At 37.6% G+C, this 18,268-nt stretch overlaps 1 long non-coding RNA gene across 2 annotated transcripts; it reads right to left on the reverse strand.

Moving 5' to 3' along the window:
• Window positions 1-8,213: 8,213 nt before the first annotated feature.
• LOC138121677 (uncharacterized) lies at window positions 8,214-17,802 on the reverse strand. Of its 2 annotated transcripts, none has more exons than XR_011156224.1 (4): window positions 17,717-17,802; window positions 11,679-15,565; window positions 10,597-10,673; window positions 8,214-9,912 (listed from the first exon to the last, which is right to left on the reverse strand). It is a non-coding gene; the product is annotated as an uncharacterized lncRNA (long non-coding RNA). The 2 variants fall into 2 exon arrangements; XR_011156223.1 differs by having other exon boundaries at window positions 10,512-10,673.
• Between the last annotated feature and the right edge of the window lie 466 nt (window positions 17,803-18,268).

Here is an 18,268-nt window from a genome sequence, read left to right on the forward strand (position 1 = left end):
ACATGGTCTTTTCCTCAGACTCTATAGAATCCAGAAATTTGCACTCAGTTGGACTTTGAGAGTGTAATTCATATAGCTCCAATTAAAGTAAATAGGCTTTAATTTGACTGCTACAATGCATTAATTTCTTCCAATAAAATTACAAATATTGCAACCAAGTAAATTGTCACAACACTGCAGTCTTATTTTTAATCACATTTTCATTCTGCTTGTAATTTATCTGCTTATTTATTTTTCCCTCTTCCTATTTTTCTCTGAATTTATTTTTTGTTTTTGATTTCTTTGATTTTAGTAGAGCTTTTGGTATCAAACCATACTTGAAAAGACAGAAGAGCCTACACAGCTTAGACTTAGGTGTTGCATAAATGTACCCACAGGAACTGCAGCACTTGGAAAGATTTCATGTATGAGTTCTAAATCACACTCTCATACCATTTATATTCAAGTGATTTTTGGAATATCTTTTATTTGCCATGATCCAACACTACTGACAAGCAATATTTTAGGCGTTCTCAAATCTCAGGGGAGGAATGTATACAGGATGAGAGTGCACAAAGAATAATTTCATCTGGATCTTTTTCTTTGAAGTAGGCAGTATCTGAATGACTGTCACTGGCTTAAAATAATTACATATGATATTAGTTGTTCAAATAGTTTTGGTCCAAGATATGGCTGAAATGTGATCTGTAGTGTTCTGTCCACGCTAAGAACACCTGGTCACAGGGACCAGCTACAACAACCTGGGGTGACTGGAGTGTAGATGATCTTGAATGAAAACTTTTTTCCCCCAGTTCAGCACTTGGGGTGTAGCATTTTCATGAAATCTTCAATAGCTTTTTTATCACCTGTGAAAACCCTCTCTGTAATCCATGATCATCTTTTTATGCCAGCTAAAATATCCTCAGGAAGTCTGTCTGTGTTTTATACACCAGCCATTTCTGTATCATTCTAGAGCAGCCTCAAACAACTGCTGAACAGCAGAATTGGCAGTCAGTGATGTGCAATGTTCAGTAGACACATTGCTCCTTATGTTCACTTACTTTCCTGATTTAATGCAGTATTTGCTGCTCTTACAAGTGTTTTACACAGATGTCACTTCAGATTCCCCTTTTGGAAGAGAAAAAAGAAGGATTTGCCTAAGTTCCCTGTAAAAAAACCAGAAGGCTGAAACTGAAAATTTAAAGTCTGATAATCTCTCTGGTAATTCTCTTTCTGATTCATTTCTTTATAGGCCAGAAGTATGAAGCTATGAAATTTTTAAGTCTGTTGCCATAATGTCATTTCTAGTAAAGGTGTGACATGACAGCCTTTAACATTAAAGACAGAAATTTCTGGATTTTTTGCTGGTGTGCAAATTCTGGAGTTAAAGCATTTACAAGAGCAAATTTATAAAGTCAATAAAACCTTAAACCATAATACACTAAGCTGATTTGTGCTACTACAGTCATATCACTTCAGTTGAAGGTGCAATCTTAACCATGACCAAATGAATATTAAGATATTCAACATCTCATCACTAAAAAAATAGGACTTATTTTAGTGGAGAATCAGGAAAAAAGTAATATTGAAAGTTTTTCAAAATAAAAATTTAAAAATAAAGTGAAATATTCAAAACAATTTTACAAATAATACATGAGATGAAATTATATATTTGAAAACTTTACCTCTAGTATAATGGGCTATCAGGTGTTTCTACAAATGGCATTCTTGAGATAACATCAATCCATCACTAAAAATGTAATAATTAATATAACTCATAAATATCCCCTACCATTTTAATTTGTTTTCATTATAATGTCAGACAAAGAACATTATAGTAAAGACAAATGAATATTTCAAATTTGTTTTCTTTTTTTTTGTTTGTTTTTTAAATTCTAGGAACCTGAGTGCTTTCATTATGTGTCTATTCATATTTGGAGTTGCATTCACTGATAATATTTACAGTGAGTTTATTAACTGCAATTTTTAATTATTATATATTAAGTCTCAATGACTCCTTAATAAATGGACAGAAATGGGCTTTCGAGGAGGAAATTTGTGTAACTTACATTGCATTTTTATTCTCCAGTGAAACTATTCAGGCCCTTGAAGAACTTATTTCTCTCTGTTGGCTGTAAATTCTGCACAAGTTTACATCAACATGGTTGTGTGGTACAGACCTATTCCAGGCAGTAGAATGCTGTCTGATTTTCCATGAATGACATTGTGTAGCAAATATATTTCTTTTTGTTTTTCTGTAAGTCAATAATGCAGGTTTTATATATATTTTAAAAATCCTATTTTTCCTATTTTTTGTTATTAAATAAGTTATTTAAAACTAGTTGAAGAAAAGAAGTTACTTCCTCCATTTCTACTTTTCCTAAAAAGTTTCTAGAAACTATTCCTCAAGGATTAACAGAAAAATTACTCCTAAAGTGCTCATTCTGCCAGTATAAGTGCACTTTTTCCTTACAAAAACTATTTTTCTGTATGTTTGCATACATCTATTTGATATTAACATTACAAAGATATTTGAAATTCCACAGTTCAGGAAGCAATAGCAGTAAACAATTTGTGAAACTTCATAACAATCATGATATTTCAGGTTTTATTGAAACATCTACCTGATAAAACTAAAATTTTTATTATTCAAGCCACACACTAGAATAAATTCAGGAATTAATTTAGCTGCACATGGCCGTGCTGCATTATAATATACTACATACACACTTAAAGATGTGTAGATGAGATGTATTGATAGTTTCTAAAGCTAAACACTTATGAAACCTCTACAGAAATGCAGATCATTACCTAAACATTTGAAAAATGATTTGTACTTGCAATTCACATATATGGTTTAATTTTAAAAGCTGTTTGATATCTTCTAATTTATTAAACACCAATTCAGGCATTTGCTCTGCATTGAACAACTTGCAAACCCCAGGAGTTCCTAATTCTCTTCACTCTTAAGGCTACTGTATTTCATTTAGCCTCATTATTTTCAATTACATGGCATAAAAGGGATTTCCAGCATGACACATGGGAAGAAATGGACACAGCTCCTATAACTTTTGAGTGTATAAAGGGCATGTAAGTGCTATTTGCCTGATGTTACACTGCAAAGACTGATGGTGGTGGGATATCTTGTATCTGAATGCTCAGTAAGCTTCAAAATTATCTTCCATTTCCCATCTGTTTCTGTTTAAATTTGCAGATGTATTAGCAAAACTCCAAAGTGTGTCTTGTTATTTTGACCCATTGCACTGTAATTTACATGAATAGGGAACAGAAAGAAGCTTCAATCAATAACTGGAATCAAAACAACCATGAAAATCTGGATCCAGATTGTCTTCACTCTATTGCTATAGAATAAACTCTTCCACATACAATTAGTCTCCAGCTATAAATATTTGTCTCTTTAGATCCATTTTGTATTATCCTTCAGAAAGTATACCTGTAAGACATCAGGAACTACTCTGAAAATCCATCTATACACAAGGCCTGTATGGGACTCTTTTAATGATGTTTGTGGTAGATTGGATCCAAGTTTGTACAGTTATGAGTTTGTAGTAAAAATAAGTAAAGCTTGTTAATAATTCGCACCATGTGGACTGAAAGAAAGTTCCCTAAAAAAATAAAGCGCTCTTGTCTCAGTTTCATAATATGAACAGGGATAAAAGCAGTAGCAAAATAAGCAAATATGTTTCTAATTGTGACCTTTAGCAATAAGTAAAAAGCGGATGAGGTAAACCACTAATGAAACCAGTAGATTTTGGAACAATGACTAGTTTCTGTATTAGCTTTCCGTATGTGTTGATTCAATTAGGGCTTCATCAAATCTTTCTTCTGAATTGTCATTTGGCTCTTTCTATGGTCAAATAATTTCAGATTGTTGTAGATTTATATAAATTTCACAGGTAAAACTGTTTCTTAAGCATGGAATTAAATGAACCTATATCTTAACTGTATCTTTATGTCACTCCAAAATATCTCACTTAGGGAGTTTGTAAATATTTGGATCTTCATTTTCTGAAAGAAAATGCATCAAGCAACCATCTTCAGCTTACTGAGACAGGACCATTGAGTTCAGGCATGAGTAAAAATTTTTCTAGGTCCTGTCTACTGAGTCAGGATCCTAGATTCTGAATGTCTCCAGAAAAGCACAGATTTACAGACTCGGTAACATTAGAGCTAGTAAGTATTTTACCACAGAGATACTTAAAGAAGAACAGAGGCAAAAAAAGCAAAAACTCCTAACCCTGTACCGTGTCTATATAGTGCATACTATAAAATGTATATATATAACCTTACACACTTCAAAGAGGAGAATGAAATAGCCTTTAACACAGCACTTTCACTACTGTTAAGCAGGAAAGTTGCTTGAGCCTTCATGAAAGATGATTTGACATTGACCCTTTCCTGGCAAATTCTGTTGCATTACTAAGTCGTTGTTTCCTAAAGAAACGTTTTCAGGTTTCTAGTTAGAACAACAGAGTGTAGTACAGGTTATAAGCACAACTCCTACCAATTTCAGCAGGAGTTGGAAGTGTCCATCTCTACACTTAAGAATGAAGAAATAAAAGTGCTGGAATTTTGTAATTTACTTTTGTTGCACATGTAGCCCTCCTGCCAGGTGTTAGTGGTAGTAACCAGGACTGGGTTCAATAACATGTCTAAGGGACTCCCTCTAAAATAAATATAAATGGTGGCTTGGTCCCCCACCTAAAACACCAACATTTAGGAATTTAATAATTTAACCTCTAACAGGTGTTCCTTCTCCCATTGCAAGTAAGCAGGAGTTCTGAGAATATGAAACCACAAAAAACTTTTATTTGGGAAACTATAGTAAGTATATAGTTTCAAATAGTAAGGAAAACCCACAGAGCATGTTGGAGGTATTACCAGCTTCACAGTTCCCTCTTTTAGTCACACAGCTCCGTATGGTGTAACACTCTGTCCAATGGCAAAATAACCAAGCATCATTTAGGACCTCAGGTGATGTTACTCTACAGCTTTGTCTTTATGAAAGATCTGCACTACTCTTGCCACGGTACCAGTTTGGGGTTTTGTTTATTTGTTTGATAATTTGTTTTAATTTTTTTGCTTTGGTTTTGGTTTTTTGTTGTTTTTGGTTGGTCGGTTGGTTGGTTGGTTGGTTGGTTTGTTTGTTTGTTTTTTTTTGTTTGGTTTGTTCTTGGTTTTGTTTGCTTTGTTTTAAACCCAAAAGCAGAACATAGACCTGGTGGAACAAGTCCAGAGGAGGCCATGTAGTTGATCAGAGGACTGGAGCACCTCCAGTATGAAAACAGGCTGAGGGAACTAGATGATCCTTAGGTTCCCTTCCATCCCAAAACATTCTGTGATTCTATGTCATATAACATTTAGGGTGTTGCTTTTTGGTCTTAGATGCTGCTTTTAGTCTCCTCCTGTAAATTCATATCCTACATATTGACCATTGAAGAACCTGTACACCACTGCCCTCATTTCCTGCTAAAAAAATTTTACATAAAGAAATGGATAATTACCAACAAATAAAACAAATAGAAAAATACTTGTTTCTCTATAAGAATGGAGGATTTGTTAAGCTATAAAATAATGTTCTATTTTAGCGAATATAAGTTAGCAGAACTGTATTGCATGTTCTACCTTTTTTTTTTTTTTAAATTTCTGTTAGGTTTTTTCAAATCTTCATTAATTTTCTGAAAAATGGACAGTGACAATATTAAACATTATTATATGTTACAGTGGAAAAATTCAAAGGAAAGAGAAGTAAAAAATTGAGAAATAGAGGATATTTTGAGAAATTAGAACTATCAGTCAAGAAATTGTAAAATAAAGTTCAGTTAGACATGAATTCTACTGCAGAAAGGGAAAATTAATCAGACACCCCAATCACTTGAAAAGAAAGAATAATGAAACAGTACATTTCAAAGGTGTTTGAATCAGATAGGAATTCATAACACAGCATGATGGCTTAGGTGGATGTGATATTGGTCTGTCTGGGAACATCCCACTGTGTCTCCTTGAATACAAGTGATCACACTGCAGCACAGGGACTATTCAAAAGGATGCAGACAAATTGGAAAGGACTTCACAGATGTGAAAGAAAATATATGAGGCCAGATGTTGATTAAGGAGTGTTGTGCTTTTGTTGGCTCGCTTCAGAAATTAAATCCATACACATACAGCATAAATACATAAACACAAGGGGGAAAGAATTCTTGTTTGCTGAAATACAGGAAAGTACAGTGGAAAGTGCATTAGAAGGGAGGTAAGATAAGAGGAACAGCAGGGAATATCTCTCACACTAGAAGAGTCTTGTGGATAAGATGAAAGGATCTTTTTCACCTGAAGTATTTAGAACACGCTTGTATGGAGGGAGGTAGTCTCACGCTGCTGTGGTTTCATAAAGGAGAGAGTTTGGGAATTTTGGACCAACATTCTATTCAATATAAGAATGGTGTTATTGGATATGGGCATCATTCAGGGAACTGGGCATTGTTCTGAGGCAGACTTGGAACAACTTTGCTACAAGCTGAAATTCTCTCACCCTTGTTTTTCCATCCTTGTGTGACATTGAATCAGTTGTTAGTGTGAAAACAGCAGATCCATCAGTTATTATGGATTCTTTTCTTTCTACTAATTTTATCAGCTAATGGGAGTGACTGGGTTGCCATGTGAACCCTGGTGGACATATAATGCTGGCACAGAAGTCCACAGTGCTGCTTGTTATCAATTGTTATTGTTAAACCTACAGGAGTGGCTGGGCTGTGGGGCTGGCCCTGGCCTGAAGTGACGTTAACAGAACAAAGCATGAAAAACTGCTGGACACGACATGAGAAATTGCTTGACATAGCAGATAGCAATAGTGAGACAGTAAGAAGTTCAAGAAAATAGCAAACAGTACTGGGGGAAGGGCTGGCTTTCATAGGTTTTTCAAGAGGCATTCCATGAGGAACAACCAAACTTCTGAGATAATTGAATTATGTCTGGACTGGGTACTAATCCGGTCTTTGGCAAGTAATCCTGCATTTGATTACTCCAGCCTTATCAGTAAAATAAATCAAATCTTTTCTTATGCCCATATCATGAGTTGAATCTTCTTCCGTGGTCAGAAAGCTGGGGTACTAGGGGGAACTTTCCCAAACTGTTGTCACCAGTAAATTAAAGCTTTATCTATTCTGATTTCTCAATAAATATGCCCAAAACATGAGTTGGAAGTCACAACGTGGAACACTGAATCCACCCTCAATTTCAAAACATCCTGGAGGATTTAGAACTTGTTCTGATTTTCATATAACAGTATTACAAACACTTATAATGTTTCATATAGAAACATGTCTACAAAATAGTGACAGCAAGCGCTACAGCAGTAAGAAGAGTAATAAAAATAGCAACAGCAACAGCAATAAAAATACTAATAAATTGAAGAGCATCAGCCACCACATATAAATGTAAAGAATATTCAAGACAACCACTGCTCAGAGGCAAGAATTAAAAGGGTTAAATCACTGGGATAGCAGAGAGCCTCATTTGATCATGCTTGTCTTTCACCACTGTCCATCAACAATTTAATCTGTAAGGCTAAGCTCCATGCACACATTTGCACCTCACTCAGCTATTAGGCCACTCTGGGAAGTCTGGTTAAGCAGAGTATGGTTGCCACAGAAGTTTTTATATGACTGACTGACATTTATACCCACCATGTCCCACAGGCTTTATGAACACTGTTTAGTGCCAGAAATGTTACATCTCGGTGGGTGAACATGATACAGCCATGGTGAAAAAGAGAAATAGATTAAACTACAACTTTGGAAACTATATCCTATTTTTTTGAAAGAATGATTTTGTCCTGGATTATCCTGGGGAGAATCAGTTGTCCTGGTTTTTATTTCTTTCTTTTTTCCCTTAAATAAAATAAAGAATGTGCTGAGTTCTTTAACTTCCATCTGAAACCACATCAGAGCTGAGCAGAAGCAACCTTGTTTTTATCAAGATTTGATCTTAAGCAATCAGGGGAGATATCTGGATTACTGATCAGAGCTACGCCATTGCCCAGCATAACACATATCTCTGCCTTCCATTTTGTAGTTCTTGGCCTTCCTCCAACTTCAAAGTAAATCATCCTGAAATGATTCTTTTTCCTATTTTTTTTCTTTCCTTTTTCTTTTTTCTTTTTTTTAAGAAAATGCAAACTGTATTAATTTACAGTTAAGAATCATGACATTATTTTAGAATTACCTCCACGTTCCTAGGTCTGCATTCTGAAAGGAATGTCAATAATAGGTCTAATGCAAACCCCTTGATATCTGTGGGGATCTTTCCTCTTAGTACATTAAGCCTTAAATCAATCCCATTGGAGAAATGTGCATGCCTTTGCTTTATGCATTTATGCCTAGTCAGAGTTTCCTAAATGCTGCCTTTGCTTTTGAAAATATGTACAAAGGCTGGTTTGAGAGGTGGAGGTTTGTCTGGATGCCATTCTGTTACAGACAAAGCCAGGAAAATCCTGAATGAGCTCCAGGAAGAGTGAAATTTGCCAAGACACTAGCTGAAGCAGGAGGTTCCAATTTGTTTGGACACTGAGTAATATGTGCATGAGAGCTTCTGAGGGAGCAGGAAGAAGGGAAGAGAGCACAGGGTACTCCAGGATGAGTGACTACAATGTTTGCTCTTATCTCTTTGAACATTTTGGCTCCATTAAACTATAAAACAGATCTTTAGCTGTATTGATGGCAATACAGCCCATTGAGGTGGTGGCAGCTGCTGTGCATCTTCACAACCTGTTTGCAAGAAGAGAAGACAGGTGCATTGATACCCTAAAACAGGAGAGCAACCAACATAGAGCTGATTGAGCTTTGTTGCCGTGTCTGGATAGTCCAGGGATGGATAATTACAGCTTAATTTTCAGGGTGAATTTTGCCTGAAGTAGGTTTAGATACCATGGAATAACATGGATTCAGTGCTCTGGGCAAGTAGGGTAGGAACATTGCAGAAGGGACAAGGAATATATTGACTTCCAAGGCTTTCTCATCGAAAAATACTTCTATAGTCAGAAGAAAGCACTAATCTTCTCAGAGGATTATGAATTCCTTATAAAGTAGGTATTCCGGATGTGTGAGGAGCATCACTTTATAGCTCATCATTTTTCACCCCTCTATGGAGGAAAATGTGACATCTCGCTTAGATTTAGCAGATGAGTTTGAAACAAAGCTAGCCTTCAAGACAAGCTCTATCTGAATGAAATGAGATATAATTAGCTGGCTGTTTTCTCCCTGGTATTTTCTTATTTCCCTGGAACCATCCTCTGTGTTCTAAAATATGAAAGTATTGGAAGTATTTCAGTAAAAGATAATGATAATACATTCCCTTAAAAAAAAAGAAAGCCATATTTGACTTGTTTTGGAGCCTCTGAAAACTAATCTTCTTCTATGAAGAGCTTTAACAGAAAGAAGTATGGTTAAGTGTGTTTGATGAGTCCTACTTTTAATGGATGTACTACTTTGGTGGAGTCGTAGGAGAGAAAGGGATGAGGAGGGTGAGTAAACCATTCTGGCTTTACAAAAGGATGTAACTGCATGACTGGGCATTGATTTAAACTGTGTGACCAAATTCAGTGTTTAGAAGTGAGAAATAATGAAAAAGAGGATATGTCCCTCTTGGCTACACATGTATTGCCACAAGGGGGTCTGATCTAGCTCTTGCATCACACAGAAAAAAAGTGTGAAGATGTTTGAATCTTGCGTGGAAGCAACTGAAAAAGGAGATGGAATAGAACAAACTTTCAAGAAGGAACAGAGAGGAGCATAGGAGGTTGTTGAGTCTTGGTGGAGAAGCCAGGGATGTCGCTCAGTGGTAGAGTCCCATTGCAACAGAGTCTCTGATGTTCTTGAGCTTGGAATGTCCCATCTTCCACTGCAATGAAGATGTCAACTAAATCAGGAAAAGTATAAGAAAAAGGAGCAAGGATGAGCAAAGATGGTAAAAGGCAAATGTAAGTAAATAAATATAGCAATGACATCTGTATTCATGTGGGAAAGATACATACTATTCTGAAATTTAAAACTTTAGTCAAACTAATACTGGCATGAAGCACCATGAAGTCTTAAAAGTAGAACCCATGTGAAAAAGCTGCAGAAATGAAAAGATAAATTTTCTGAAAGCTAGAATAATTTAATTTTTGTTTGAAACAGCCTTATTGCCCGCATAAATTTCCTGCATTTTGGCAAATGATTTTTTATCAAATTTACATTAAGCTTTAATCTTTCATTAAAAAAAAAGGAAAGAAAAAAATAGGAAAAATATTTTTAAAAAAGGGAAAATAAGTAAGAAAAAAGCTGCACACTTTCTTCAGGAAAAAATAAAAGTAACTGAAGTATATTAATTGTACCAAAGGATAAGTCTAAGAAAAATAAATAAACATAGCAAAAGTTTTGAGTGCACAAACCGATGCTTTTCTACAGTTACTTCTTTCCTTCAGGAAAGGTAGTGGGCTCAGAAAAATCTGAGAACTACCTTCTTACATCACCTACCTCCTTGATTGAACTTCTAATCATCAAAACATCAGTCAAGAAAAAATTGTGTAACATATTCATAAGGAACAGTAGCTATGCTGACCAGCAGAGAATCTGTCATTCCTGAAGAAGGGTTCATGGCAGAGCAGGCTGGCTATGAGGAAGAAATTTTGTGGAACACTGGGGGAAAAAAGGATGGACAGAGAAAGTTGTAAATAGAAATTAAACGACTAGAAAAAAAATCTTAAAAGTGCTTTAAGCATCCTAACACTGATTTTCAAGCTTAGTCTTATTATTTTAGTTCTTTCACATGCAATGCTGAAAGCTTCATTGTTGTATATAGCAATAAGTACTCTCTGAATATCGATTTTTTTTTTTCTTCCCATTTCAGGTAATTTATGTCTGACTCCTTATATTTTTATTGAAAATAATTAATATTAAGCATTTCAGGTCCTGCCCTTTTTCTCTGTATATATTTTCAAATAGACACCTATCTTGAATTTAGTCTTGACCTCATTGTGTGATTCTAGTATTTCGTTTATCTAGACACAATGAATCTTTCACTAAAAGGAACCAAGCCTGCAGAAATATAAGATGTTATGAACTCCAGATAGAACAGTCACACAATCTACTTTGGAACAAATTGTCATTTTCACGAGGGTTAAGAACAGGGCTTCAGGATTTTCATGTGTTTTTGGCATGTTCTCCATCGCTTTTGATCAATGGAAGTGATCTACTGGAGATATTTTGTGTCCTGTGTCTTAATTCTGAAGACTCTAAGACAGCTTGTATGAATCTAAATATGGAATGTAACAGCTGCAGAGCAGTCAAACATTATGGCTGATCACACGAAGTTCTTGAACTTGAGGTTCTTTCAGCTCCAAATGTTGAGGTTTCAGCTCTAGATTCAAATGAAAATGGTGTGTGGAAAAACAATTCAGAAGAGGGAAAAAGAGAGAGCAAGGAATCAGTGAGTAAGAAATAGAAGACTTAAAGCCTGAGTAGGAACACAGGAAAATGGGAACATAAAACAGAGACAAAATTACGCCTGGAACATAAGGAGAGGGAGAAGGGGTAAGTGAAAAAATGAGTAGGAATTGAACTTGCATTTAAAACCTGAATGATATCATATAATGATAACAATGTAAGAGATCTTAAAAACGGGCATAGTCCAGAGATACTTACTTAGAAAAATAAGCAAGAAGCTGTGATGAGATCTGAGCAGAGATGAGATGAATATGAGCCCATTCAGTCAAACCACCAATTCCTCTTGGAGCCTGAGCTGAATTTGGAATAAATTCCAAACCTCAAGTTTTTCATTTTGGTTCCAAAATAAGATCTGGCAACTCTCAACAGGAAAGGATTTCTTTTCTTCACTACCCCCAACCAGGGAAAAGTCAAAACGTGAGGGCAGAATGGGGGATGTTGAAGGAGAGCTGGTCAGCAGAAAAACAGAAAATAATTTGGTAGAAACTGCAAGTAGAGGGTCAAAATGAGAAACCTCTATGGGAACTCAGGCAGTAACACACCACTAAATTATGAATGAAGAGAGAGAGGCAAATGCTATGTTAAAGAAACTGAACTTCCTGTGCTTTCAAGTTGTGGTCATAGCAAAATCTGGACTTACTAAATAGGTTGCATTTGCCTTGTAGGGTTCCACGATATAAATTAAATGACACATGTAACATGCCACTCTGAAATGTAAAATTATTGTAGAATGAGAATTTGAACAATGAGAAACAGCTTCCGCTTCCACTTGAAATTTCCTGTGCAAAAAGGCCTCAAGACTTGTTCCTTTTTATAACAGTTACATGTAAATAGGCCAAAGTGTCTTAATCAAAGTTTCTTGTTCCATAAATGTCAGTAGCTTCACATATGCAAAATATTTTAAGTCGGGTTAAGGAAGAATTATATATTATGATTTTATTTACAGAAATACCAATATTACTACTTAAAAAAGGACCACAAGATTTTTCCCCTGATAACATCAAAGAAGTGGATCTTCAAAGAGACAGAGAATTCCTATATGTAGTAAAACAGAAAATCCCCATTCTTAGCTAGCAGAGCTATGCTAATTTAAAACAGTTAGAAACTGGCCATTAATTTCTCTCTCCCTTTGCAGATTTCTGTCCTGTAAGAATTGCAGAAACTACATTACTGTTGAAAAATACATAAACCACTACTGAAGTATGCATCTTGTGACATTTAACTAAGCTTGTGGAAGTCCCACCTTGTAATATAATAATAAAAACTACTGCTTGTCCTGCATTTGCCATCCATAAATCTCTAACTGCCTTCCTGGAGGACAGTATCATTGCCTTGTGACAGATGGTGAGACTAAGGAGTAATAAAATAAAGCAAGTTACCCAAGAGCACCCCAAAAGAACACCAGCTCCCACTGCTTGTCCAGTTCAGAAGTCATATCAGGAAAAAATACAGAGACAAGTCCGCAGGGGTGGTCTGAAGCACTTCTGTCTGCAGATTTCTGCAAATTTGTGGTGGAGGTAGAGAGTGGTATGTGTAAGTTTGGACTGAGAGAAAAGGCTCTGCTCCTCTATGCAGACTAGACCCATCCTATTAGCCTGGATTCCAGCCACTTTCACTGAAAAGAAATATGTTTAACAGGGGCTACTGAAGGAGGAGGAGTGGGAGGATTAGATGCATGAATCCTAGAACATACTAACAGGCTTTGTATACATTTCCACTCTGAAAGCTGAGCTTTTGGTTTCTTGATGCAACTAGCTTGTGGCAAGAGCCGAGCAAGTGACGTTTATCAGCACTGCTAAGAAGCCCAGCAATAAGTCACTACAGAAATATTTATTACCTACTGGTAACCACTGGTAATTGCTGAAAAAACAACCTGAAAGACACGTCTACGCTCTTGCTGGAACGACTCACCATGATGTAATTCCCTAAGCACCTCCACTAGGAGACAGTAGTAAAAACTTATGAACATATTCTCCCTGTTAACATTCTTTCCTTCTCTCTTTAATATAGCTGAAAAAAAAGAAAAAAAGTCAGTGTGCACCCATAAATTCACTACAAAACAAAATCAGTTGCTCTAAGTGGGCACAGCACTGCACAAGTACTTGTTAGAAAGTCCCATAATCTGTAAGGGTACTGCAATTTTTTTCACATTCTCTTGTCAAGAAGTTTAATTCACAGATATTTTCCTCATTTAGTGTTTAAAGGCATTATCACAGAAATTGACGCAATTCTCTAACTGCTGTCATTGTCTAGTTGATAGAGAAGCTACTGATGAAATAATACTAAGTCCCTGTTTTGGGAACTATTCACCCAGTATTTGTGAAAGTTCTCAAGAAATTAATGCATCTTTTGCAGCATAAGAAGTGACAAAAGTTTGAGGCTTGGTGAGATGCTATTCTCCACAGCCTGCAGGCCACAGTTCCTCCCTTCAGCCCTGTTCAGGACAGGGAGCAAGAACACCTCCAGGTTCAAAACAGCCAGAATATCAGATTGGCCAACATTTGGGCAAAATCACAGCCACAGAACCTGGTCTGTTACCTCTCAGAGGCAAACTGTTCTCCTAACAGGGCAAGTCTTTAATTACCATCCCTCCTCCCCCTCCTCTCCTCCCGCAGCACACTCAGCAATTCTCAACTCATCTGGTTAGTTTCAAACCCGTATTTACACCAACTGGTTAGTTTTGTTCTATTAGCTCTCAGACCATTTAAACCATCTGGTTTTCCTCTAGCATGTCCTAGACCCCTGACCTGAGTGATCTCTACATTTGATGTTCATCCATGTCTGAAGTAACTGTTTTTAGAGGTGACAATCCCAATTTCACTCACTGGTGTGGGCACGGTCACAGACCATGCTCTGTGGTTACATGATGCCTGTGCATCTTTTCCCCTGCACCACCTCCTGCCACATTTAAGCCAGGGTTATACAACCCTTGCTACACATGGTGCATCAATAGGGAATATGCACATTTTGTAACCACAAAAAGAATCTCGAGTTCTAGTGTGTTTTATATCTCCTACGCTATTTAACTAGTTACAAAATTGTGATATTTTTTCCAGGAACAATCTCACAATAAAGTGTGCCTGGATTTAATTTCTAGGGATTCTTGCTAAAATTCTTATGTGACGTCATCTCAGGCCCTCACCCAGAAACTCGGGAAAATAAATTGCCTTGTCTGGGTGTTCAGAAAAAGAAGTTCCTCATTTAAAACCAGTAAGTTTACGTAAAGTGAGTTAAATGAACAGACTTTTTACCAGGGGGAGAGACCTCCTAAAATATTACCTTGGGAAACTTAAGTAACCAACAGAAGGTGAGACTGCTGCCCCCAAGGCCCAGCCCTGGCCCTGAACTCTTCCTACAGCAGCAAGGGGTGGTCGAGGTTACGGGCACTGTCCTCCCCCCTTCAGTTGCATCCAACTCACACAACTCATTATCCAGGCTCAAAATCCAATTTGAGGGCAGTTTAAATCTTCTGGCCCAAGTCAGAGGCAATCAGTCTGTAGAAGTGTGCGGGCTGTAGGGGATCCTCAAAGGCAGGTTATTGCATCAGAGGCAGCTTAGGAGCAGGCAGGGGCTTGGATGAATTCTTCTGGCAATGTTGAAATTTGCTCCCCAACATTACATTTTTCCTCCATTACAACTTTCTGCATCCTTCTCCCTATGAGCTCATCGCTTCTGAAAAAACCACACAGCTTTCCTGGACACAGATGCACTCATTCAGTGTGTAACCTGAAATTCAGGGACTGCTGGCCAGAGCTTGATCAAGCACACAGATGTGGCAGAGAGATGTGTCCCACAGGCTTCTCCACCACTGGTTTCAGGGAGGGACCACCAAGCTGAGAAGGCTGGCCCCACTCTCTTAAGAGTTTTGTAGCTTCTGTGAGCTTTTCTGCTCATCCCCTATGAAAAAAACTAGGCTTCTCTTGCCAGAGAGGAGGTGTCAGTGAAATCCACTGGTTGACAACTGCTCCAGGTGAGTTCTATCATTCCACAACCAACTCACTGAGCCTCTTCTACTTGCCACCTCATCTCCTCTTGCCTTCCCATCACAGCCACATTTTGTCATGATTCTGCTGCATCAGTCTCCCCTGCAATACAAATGTCCAACAGGCCAGTTCTTAAAATTTCTTGAGAATTTTTAGACAGAAATCAGAGACATCTTATGGGAAATACTGACTGAAAATTAGAAGGTTTTCTTTAAAAAAGACATTTGAATCATTTAGTTTACAGTGAGGCAGCTGTAACCTGAAGTGTTTCACTAAAGCAGGATATGGACCCAGTTTCTAAAAATATTCTGGTTTTTTCCTTCTTTTTTATTCTGCCTATAATTTTATGAAAAAGGTGTTTTCTACATCCTGTAACTCAGGTAAGTCACAATATAATTATATATGAAAGAAAAGCCCTTTTCTAGCCCAAGAGAAAATCAAAATGGGGAAATCAAAGGCTTTTTTTCCAAAAAGAAAAAAGTGAGAATATTTCCATACAAGGTCACAGTTACCTAAATAAATCACAGCCAGCTTCACACTCCAGACTGTATTTATATTTTGAGCCAGGGAACATCTGTTTAATAGTGGGTGGTCATGTAACAGTTTCATAGACTACAGGGCCATCAGAATACTCTTGGAGATGTCAGAAAGGGACTTACCCTGAAGTCAGTGAGTTTTAAATGGGAGGAAAATAGGCCCCACTATTCTGGAAGGTTCTCTTCTCAGAAGCCAAGTAAAACTATATGCCAGTAACTACATGGCAAAAGATAATATTGTCCAGAAAAATTCTTATTTAAAATGTAAATTACAGACCAGAACCCCACAGCAGTTCCTCAATAATAGCTGCAGTATTTTCTGCATAAATACATGAGAAGGATTCAAGATATGTCAGTGGCTTCCCAAGGTAGCAGAGTGCTGTCTCCCAGTATCTCCCAATGGTTGGATGAGGAGCACAGGGAAGGCACAGACCCTGATAGTTTTTAACTATACCTTACACAGGTCAGTCACATTGGTAAAGAATTAACACAGAAAATGACCTCTCTATAATTTTGGATGGCCTGAGGCTAAGAGCACAGACATTACTAAAGCCAAACATTATTATTGTCCCCAGGCTGTTGCCAACAGTCTACTGCCACCTGTAGGCACATCTAACTTCACTACTGGGGGACCTCAGGGGAGCTATACCCCTTTCCACAGCTCCCCAGGAACCAAGAACATGACATGCCACAGGCAGCAGAAGAAGAGATCATTGTTGAACACTTCCTTCTGAGTATCTGAGGTGCCTCATTTTTTTGTCATATTATGTATCTTCCTTCATGTAGAATTTTTCCCTGAAAGTGTATGTCTACTAATTTCACTTCAGGAAGTCAAAAAAGGTAGGGATAAAGCAAAAATTATGCCTGTACAGAGCTGTCATTCACTCTAAAATATTTCTGTTGAAATATTTTATGTTGAAATTTTATGTTGAAATATTCCTCTTCTGGAACATAAGTATCCGGCTCCTTGGTCCAGGCCTTTTTCCTCCTGAAGGGACCAAATCCATCTCGGCATCCTGTCACATATGGTCAATGTATTTTTCTTCAAACTGTCTTTGTTTAAACAGTCTTTGGTAAACAGAAAAAGTGACATTTTCCATCACTGTTACCTCAGGTGAGTCTCTGCTGCCAGGCTAAACACTGTAGCTTTCCCGTGCAAAATCTGAGCCAGGGAATCCTTTCCTGAATCCTTTCCTATATCACCAGAACAGCAGGCATTTAAAGCATCTAACTGCAGATAGCCTGTTGCTATTAGCCAAACAGTAGGGTTGTGCATTAGAATCCTTTCTACTGCCATGAAAATTGGAAGTCCATTTTGTACAAGGCTACTCTGCCAGAAGTCCAATAAAAAGTTTCAAGATTGAAGATGAACATTTCACTTTCCAAGAATCCCAAAACTGTAGGCATGAAAAGGACAACAAATTGCTCAGTGTCATTAGGCCTGAAACATTCTACTACTGTCAGACTCAGAATTGAAGATTTTTTTATGAACTTTAAATGTAGATGTCTTCTAACTTTAGATACAGGAAGCTCTCATAGATGCATTTTAAGGCTCATTAATCCCTAACTCTGAGGGGTTATGCAGCCACTGGGAGCTGGCAGAAGGGGATTTATCCCTTGCATGCTGACACAAAGAAGCCTGGAGGTCAACACTGAAACCCCTCTGGAAGGCGGCACTCAGTGCCCGGCACACAATGAAAAGGGCAGAGCTCCTCACCCAAAAGGGGCTGTATCCTCCTGTCGCTGTTAAGCAGGCACAGAGGCGAAGAAGAAAGAGAGGGGACTCTCCGTATGTGTTCCACACAGCTTTATTCCCGTGAAATGACACGGACAAAAAACCCCATTGGTAGGAGGATCCAGGGATCTTATACTGGGTACAAGATAGGCGGGGAAAGGGATCTCAGCCAACGGGATTGGGGCAAGTAGGCAGGGTTGACAGCAAGGGAACCAATGGGGACAACACATAGGAGGGACTCAGGGAAGGATCCAATGGGGCGTCGAGGAACAAAGAACTTTCTGGAACTGATACATATTAAAGAAGGAAAATGAATATACATCACTTCATACATAAAGCAGGGAGGGGAAAGCATTAACCAATTGGGAGAAAACATGCAAAAGGCAGAACAAGGGACTCATGGGTTCTCACCATGACTGCAAAGTTACATGCTGAAATTCGGTTGCTGACCACCACAGCTGGTTGTCTGAGTTTTTCTCAGAAGACAGAGTGGCTGGAGCCACTTGCACCACTACATCACTCTTGCTTAAATTC

The sequence above is a fragment of the Aphelocoma coerulescens genome, chromosome 1A (genome assembly GCF_041296385.1).
Source record: "Aphelocoma coerulescens isolate FSJ_1873_10779 chromosome 1A, UR_Acoe_1.0, whole genome shotgun sequence".
Lineage (NCBI taxonomy): Eukaryota > Metazoa > Chordata > Aves > Passeriformes > Corvidae > Aphelocoma > Aphelocoma coerulescens.